Genomic DNA, 8,313 nt, shown 5'->3' on the forward strand with positions numbered 1-8,313 from the left:
TTCTGACCCTCTATCTTACCAAGCATGACTTCCTTCTCCAGGGTTGGTCCCTCCTGATAACATGTCCAAAGTACATGAGACGAAGTCTCACTATCCTTCTAAGGAGTATTCTGGCTGTACTTCTTCCAAGACAAGTTTGTTTGTTCTTCTGGCAGTCCATGGTATATTCAATATTCTTTGCCAACACCATAATTTAAAGGCACCAATTCTTTTTTTTTTTTCCAAAAAAAACATTTGTCTTTATTTATTTATTTTTTTTTTAGGAAACAAACAGCAAAAGTATACACACTTTGAAGTCGGAATTCCTCCATCATAGAGTGTGAATGATGGTCTGATTGCGAGCTCCTGAATGTATTCTTTGGCAAGAGCGACCACTGTCTTTGGTGCCTCAGGTGGAGGTGGGGGTTCTTCCACCAGCTTCACAAAATAATGGCAATAAACCTTCTCCATGATCCCAAAGCAACCTCTGCCATGGTAGCGGATGCGTTTCAGACACTGGCCTCACCCTGAGGTGGATTCAGCTATATATAAATTGGATCTGAATTCCACATTATGGTCTCTCACTGCCATATCTTGTGCTTCTAAGAGAACCTCTTTAATTACTTGGGCCCCTTTTTTGTCACTGAATTCCAATTGAACCAAAGCCTGGTCAATGGACATTCCTTGTATCAATTTTGCCAAATACCACATCTTGTCTTTGCTGTATTTTGTCTTTGACAGTGGTAGATTTCTGCTGGTCTCCGAGGTTCTCCAGGCAGTTGTGGGGGATAAATGATTTTATTCTTCTTCTCCCACTTTTGAGAGATGTCAGGAGAAGCACTTGTGTGAATATGTGATTGGAGCAAAACATTATGAGACAAAAAGAAGCTCCAAGGTCAACTTTCCCTGGCTCTTCAGATTCTGCATCCATAACGCACCCAACTGTTCCAGGACTGCAGCAGCCATCTTTCTCAAAGGCACCAATTCTTCTTTGGTCTTTCTTATTCATTGTCCAGCTTTCTCAGGCACATGAGGCGATGAAAACAATGGCTTGGGTCAGGCGCACCTTAGTCCTCAAAGTGACATCTTTGCTTTTCAACACTTTAAAGAGGTCTTTCGCAGCAGATTTGCCCAATGCAATGCGTCTTTTGATTTCTTGACTACTGCTTCCATGAGTGTTAATTGTGGATCCAAGTAAATTGAAATCCTTCACAACTTCAATCTTTTCTCCATTTATCATGATGTCACTTACTGGTCCAGTTGTGAGGATTTTTGTTTCTTTCTGTTGAGGTGTAATCCATACTGAAGTCTGTGGTCTTTGATCTTCATCAGTTAAGTGCTTCAAGTCCTCTTCACTTTCAGCAAGCAAGATTGTGTTATCTGCATATCGCAGGTTGTTAATGAGTCTTCCACCAATCCTGATATCTTGTTCTTCTTCATATAGTCCAGGCTTCTCAGATTATTTGCTCAGTATACAGATTGAATAAGTATGGTGAAAGGATACAACCCTGACACACAACTTTCCTGATTTTGAACCATGCAGTATCCCCTTATTCTGTTTGAATGACTGCCTCTTGGTCTATGTACAGGTTCCTCATGAGCACAGTTAAGTGTTCGGGAATTCCCATTCTTCACAATATTGTCCATAATTTGTTATGATCCACACAGTCCAATGCCTTTGCATAGTCAATAAAACACAGGTAAACATCTTTCTGGTATTCTATGCTTTCAGCCAGGATCCATCTGACATCAGCAATGATATCCCTGGTTCCACGTCCTCTTCTGAATCTGGCTCAAATTTCTGGCAGTTCCCCATTGATGTATCACTGCAATCATTTTTAAATGATCTTTAGCAAAATTCTACTTGCACGTGATTATAATGATATTGTTTGATAAGTTCCGCATTCAGTTGGATCACCTTTCTTGGTAATGGGCACAAATATGAATCTCTTCCAGTTGGTTGGCCAGGCAGCTGTCTTCCAAATTTCTTGGCATAGACAAGTGAGCACTTCCAGTTCTGCATCCGTTTGTTGAAACATCTCAAACGGTATTCCATCAATTCCTGGAGCCTTGTTTTTCACCAATGCCTTCAGTGCACCTTGGACTTCTTCCTTTAGTACCATTGATTCCTGATCATATGCTATCCTGAAATGGTTGAACGTCGACCAATTCTTTTTGGTATAGTGACTCTGTGTATTCCTTCCATCTTCTTTTGATGCTTCCTGCATCGTTTAATATTTTCCCCCATTGAATCCTTCAATACTGCAACTTGAGGCTTTAATTTTTCTTCAGTTCTTTCAGCTTGAGAAAATGCCAAGCGTGTTCTTCCCTTTTGGGTTTCTATCTCCAGCTCTTTGCACATGTCATTATAATACTGCACTTTGTTTTCTCAAGCCAACCTTTGAAATCTTCTGTTCAGCTCTTTTACTTCATCATTTCTTCCTTTCACTTTAGCTACTTGACATTCAAGAGCAAGTTTCAGAGTCTCTTCTGACATCCGTTTTGGTCTTTTCTTTCTTTCCTGTCTTTTAAACGACCTTTTGCTTTCTTCATGTATGATGTCCTTGATGTCATTCCACAACTTGTCTGGTCCTTGGTCATTAGCATTCAATGTGTCAAATCTATTCTTGAGATGGTCTCTAAATTCAGGTGGGATATACCCAAGGTCATACTTTGATTCTCACTGACTTATTTTAATTTTCTTCAGCTTCAACTTGAACTTGCATATGAGCAACTGATGGAATGAAGCATTTACTGGTGAAGATCAAAGACTACATCCTTCCATATGGAGTACACCTCAACATAAAACAAAAATCCTCACAACTGTACCAATAAGCAACATCATGATAGATGGAGAAAAGATTGAAGTTATCAAGAATTTCATTTTATTTGGATCGCAATCAACACTCGTGGAAGCAGCAGTCAAGACATCAAATTATGTATTGCATTGGGCAAATCTGCTGCAAAAGACCTCTTTAAAGTGTTAAAAAGCAAATATGTCACTTTGAGGACTAAGGTGCCCCTGATCCAAGCACTGGTATTTTCAATCACCTCACATGCATGCAAAAGCTAGACAATGAATAAAGAAGACTGAAGAAGAATTGATGCCTTTGAATTATGGTGTTGGTGAAGAATATTGAACATACCATGGACTGCCAAAAGAATGAACAAATCTGTCTTGGAAGATGTACAACAAGCATGCTCCTTAGAAGCGAGGATGATGAGACATCATCTCATGTACTTTGGACATGTTATCAAGAGGGGCCAGTTTCTGGAGAAGAACATCATTTTTGGTGTCATGGATTGAATTATGTCCCCCAAAAAATGTGTGTATCAATTTGGCTGGTCCATGATTCCCGGTATTGTGTGATTTTCCTATACGTTGTAAATCCTGCCTCTGTGATGTTAATGAGGGAGGATGGGCAGCAGTTGTATTAGTGAGGCAGGACTCAATCTACAAGATTGGATTGTGTCCTGAGGCAATCTCTTGAGATATAAAAGAGAGAAGCCAGCAGAGAGGCAGGGGGACCTCATGCCACCAACAGAGCAGTGCCGGGAGGGGAGCACATCGTTTGGACCTGGGGTCCCTGTGCAGAGAAGCAACCGGGCCAGGGGAACATTGATGAGAAGGCCAATGGAGAGAGAAGGCCTTCCCCTGGAGCTGATGCCCTGAATTTGGACTTTTAGCCTACTTTATTGTGAAGAAAATAAATTTTTCTTTGTTAAAGGCATCCACTTGTGGTATTTCTGTTATGGCAGCACTAGACAACTAAGTAAGGTTAGAGGATCAGCGAAAAAGAGGAAGACCCTCAACAAGATGGATTGACACAGTGGTTGTAACAATGGGCTCAAACATAGCAAGGATTGTGAGGATGGCACAGGACCAGGCAGTGTTTCGTTCTGTTGTACACAGGGTTGCTATGAGTGAGAACCAACCTGATGGCACCTAACAACAACAACAAGACATTGAGAATTAATGGCTGCTAACCTCAGACATGGAGCCCTGGTGGTACAGTGATTAAGAGCTGGGACTGCTAACCAAAAGTTCAGTAGTTCAAATCCACCAGCTGCTCCTCAGAAACCCTATGGGGCAGTTCTACTCTGTTCTGTAGTGTCGCTATGAGTTGGAATCAACTTAACAGCAGCAGGTTAACCTTACACACACACACAAAAAAATAAAACCAGAGCTTATGAGATTAAAGAACACCTCACCACTTGGAGTCCTTCCAAAGGGTTCGAGCCTGAGTGTGATCCAGCCTCTGGATCCACCTGCTAATATCTGAACTACACGGCACTTTCTCATAGAATTTATCTTGATCTGCCTCATTTTACAATTACTCCATCCTTCTGGATTAGACAATTATAAACTCACTGCAAACAGAAACCACCTAACTCATGTTATATCCCTTTAAGTAAGAGCATAGTATCTTGCACAATATAGACAAATATTAAGTAGAAGTTTACTCTCTTTTTTTTTTTTCTTGGTTAGTAATTACATTCTGTTAGAGCAACTGTCTTCATCAGTTGCTCATGTTGCTCATTCTGTATTAATACAGCATTAATTTTACTTAGTATTTAGTTATACATCACAAAAGTCTGTAACTTGCTGGTCAGCTTCTTTCTGTTACAGACCAAAAAAGAAGTACCAAGAATTGGCCAAGAGCCCTAGAAAGCAGAGAGGATAAAATGTAGTGGCGCTGGCAGCAACATTCCAGCAAAGAACAGCAGAGGACTGAGTGAGGGCGGCAACCTCCTGCAAGGTTCCATGCTGGGAGGCTTATTTGTGAGCTGAGTTAGGGGAGGAGGACTTGGGAAAACGCCTTCTGTTTCAAGCATAGTTAGAGAATAAGCAAAGCTAGAATGCTCCTCCAGCCTCTTGGATCTCAAAGCAATCACAGCCTTGATGGGATCTGTGCTTGCTCAAAGTTCCTGTTCTGCTTGGAGGCGGATGGGAGGGTAGGTCAGAGGGCTCCATGGCTTTTTAGGTAACATCCTGAAGCCACCCTTCTCCTGACTCAAAATCAAAAACCACCTTCCTTCTCAAAACCGCGTTTCCCTCTGAATTCATCTGCAGAGCAGCTCCAAGCATTTGTCTTGCAAGAAGCCCATCTTAGACCACTGGGGGTCTCACTGCTCCAGGACCTCCCCACCCCCACCCCACCCCCAATGAGGGGTGCAGGTTCCTTTCTAAAAACTGCAATGCAGAGCTTGTCTGTGACTTAGTGACTGTCAAAAGAACCCTGGCCCCCCTCCCCCCCACACTTTGGGGATAGAGATAATATGGGGTGTGACAATGCTCTTGTGTTAGCTTTCTAAAGATAGTCAAAGTCCAGATGCTGTGTGTGTGTGCTGATAGCTGTGGCCATTGGAGCAACATGGAGCAAGATCCTGGGTGACCAACTTAGCAGAAGAATTGTCTCGTTGGGCAGACTTTTCCCATGGGACTCTTTATGGTACCTTTGGTTTCTCTATTTTTCAAAAATCCACCTTGATCCTGAAATCTCTGGAACGCTTACAAATTATGGACTTTGCTGTACAAAGCAGAGCTTTTAGACTGCGTGAGACTGCTTGTTGCCTGCCCAGAACTCTGGGCAATGTGCCAGCTTAAAACAAAACAAAAACAAACAAAACCCCTACATGAGAGCCCAGCCTCTGGTGTAGGTTGGGTGTCACTGAACGAAAGGGCAGGCCTTGGGATGAGGGCTTTTGGAAGGCACACCTGTCCCTTGCCCCCTATCCAAACCCTTCGTCCAGGCAGAAACAGGGACAAAATGGCTCAATGTCCAGCAGCTGTCCTGGGAGCTCAGTGACGTGAGCCATCCTGCAGAATGCCGGGGCAGAAAGTCAGAAGCAACCTGGGGCGCTGATGACCATTTAGAGCCACCATGCCAGTCCTGGATTCCTCCCACGTCCTTTTACTTGAGAGAATAATAAGCCCCTAATGTTCGTGAGTCACTGTCGTTGGCCCTACTACAAAGAGCGGGAGGCAACCTGACTGATGCTGTGTGAATGCCTGTGAACAATGCTCTAGTCACTGACTGACACTGAGGCAAACACGACAGAAGAAAGCATGCCTCTCCTTTCCCCAACCCAGATCAGCGTCTTCTGTTTTGACGTGTTTTCCATACTGCCATGGAAATAACCTTAGCCAGAACCTTTGAGTGGGGGGTTTGGGGGACCTTTCAGCCCTGCCCTCAAACTGGAGGGACTCTCACATTTTAGCAGCTGGTCAGTGACAAACTTGTATAGGGGAGCAGAGTGGGGCTTGGTCTTAAATGCTGGCTCCAACCCAAATCCACTGGTTCACCCTCACCCCTGCCCCTGACTGCTTAAGTCTGAAGGAGACACATCCAAATAATGTTCCTTCTCTTTTTACTCTAATTATAAAAGTACTATACAAAGTTATTTTCGAATAGCCAGAATAATTTGAAGACACATAATATTAACACAAAGAATAGAGGAACATAAAAAGCACAAATAATTGCACTAATTGGAATAATTCCAATAATGCCATAGAGATAATCTTCCATATACTACACACATACACACACAACGTTTGTTTATTATTAAATGAGATCATACTATACGAACAACTCTGTGATCTTTCCCCTTTACAGTGCATCCCATCCATCTTCCATGTCAATGTAACAAGGGCAGCCTCCCCCATGTCCTCAGCCAGGGAGCAGTACGCAGGGTAGTAAATAAAGTATCAAAATTTTACCCCACTACATCAGTAAGTAAAGTGCTTGCTGGTTCAGTGCTAGCAGTCACACCTTCCATGTAAGAGATCCAGTTCAATTCCCAGCCAATGCAACTCATGTGCGGCCACCACCCATCTGTTAATGGAGGCTTGTGTGTTGCTATGAAGCTGAACAGGTTTCAGTGGAGCTTCCAGACTAAGACAGACTAGGATGAAAGGCCTGGTGATCTACTTCAGAAAAATCAGTCAATGAAAACCCTATGGGTCACAACAATCTATTGTGCATGCGGTCATCATGAGTCAGGTGCTAACTCGATGGCAGCTAACACCACCGCCACCAATAAATAGGAAAGGGTTAACTTGAAACTGCTATGGAGCAGGTATAGAAGAGGAACCTGTGATGTGACTCTGATTCTTTCCATTTGTAATTTTTATGACCTCAGAAATGTCAGGTTTAAACAATCAAAGGAATCAAGTACCTTAGGTAATTCATCAGTCATGAACTCAAACCATTTCCCCTTCAGACTGCTGAGCCCTACAGCGCAGATTATGACCCGCCCTTCAGATGCCTGCGTGGAATCTCCAACAGGTAAAGCCTTCTGCACCTTGGAAACACCAGAGGAATGTTTCTTCACCATTCTCTTAGGTGGGTCTCAAAGACCCTGGAGGGAAGAGAAATTCTTTCCAATGATAATAATAATGACTAACATTTAACAAGCACTTATTCCCATGCCAGCCCTGTTCTAAGCACTTTTCAAGTATTATCTCATTTAATCCTCACAAACACCTCATGAGGTAGATATTATTATTATCCCCATTTTACTGACGAGGAAACTGAGACCAGAGAGGTTAACTAACTTGCCTAGGCACAAGCCAGCAGGCGGTGAACCTAGAAATTGAACCCAGAAATCTAATTTCAAAGCCTGCTCTCTCTACAGAGTGCAGCCTTCAGAGGAGGACTCAGAACAGCCTCTCAATTACCCATTCCATTTCCAAAGATCAGGTGATTCATCTTAAAGAAAGGTCACCAGCTAGTTCAGATTAAATTCCTATACTTTGGCCCGTTCCAAGAAGTAAACTTAACAGATATGGGGAATTCCAAACATTGGATTCGCATGGGCTCAAATCAAAACTTAAAAGTCATGGATGAGAAAAGTCCCCTGGAAAAGACGAACCAAGAAATATTGTTGTTAGGTGCCGTCAGGTCAGTTCCGACTCATAGCAACCATATGTACAACAGAATGAAACACTGCTCGATCTTCCGCCATCCTAACAATCGTTGCTATGCTTGAGCTTGTTATTTCCGCCACTGTGTCAATCCATCTTATTGAGAGTCTTTCTCTTTTTCGCTGCTTCTCTACTCTACCAATCATGATGTCCTTCTCCAGGAACTAGTTCCTCCTGATAACAGGTCCAAAGTATGTAAGACGAAGTCTTGCCATCCTTGCTTCTAATGAGCATTCTGGCTGTACTTATTCCAAGACAGATTTATTTGTTCTTTTGGCAGTCCATGGTATATTCAACATTCTTCTCCAACATAACAATTCAAAGGCACCTATTCTCCTTCGGTCTTCCTTATTCATTGTCCAACTTTCACATGCATATGAGGTGATTGAAAACACCATGGCTTGGGT

General features: G+C 42.7%; 1 pseudogene; it reads right to left on the bottom strand.

Moving 5' to 3' along the window:
• Positions 1-310: 310 nt before the first annotated feature.
• On the bottom strand, positions 311-945 carry LOC101355285 (39S ribosomal protein L22, mitochondrial pseudogene; annotated as a pseudogene).
• Between the last annotated feature and the right edge of the window lie 7,368 nt (positions 946-8,313).

Source organism: Trichechus manatus, unplaced genomic scaffold (genome assembly GCF_000243295.1).
Source record: "Trichechus manatus latirostris isolate Lorelei unplaced genomic scaffold, TriManLat1.0 scaffold00096, whole genome shotgun sequence".
Classification (NCBI taxonomy): domain Eukaryota; kingdom Metazoa; phylum Chordata; class Mammalia; order Sirenia; family Trichechidae; genus Trichechus; species Trichechus manatus.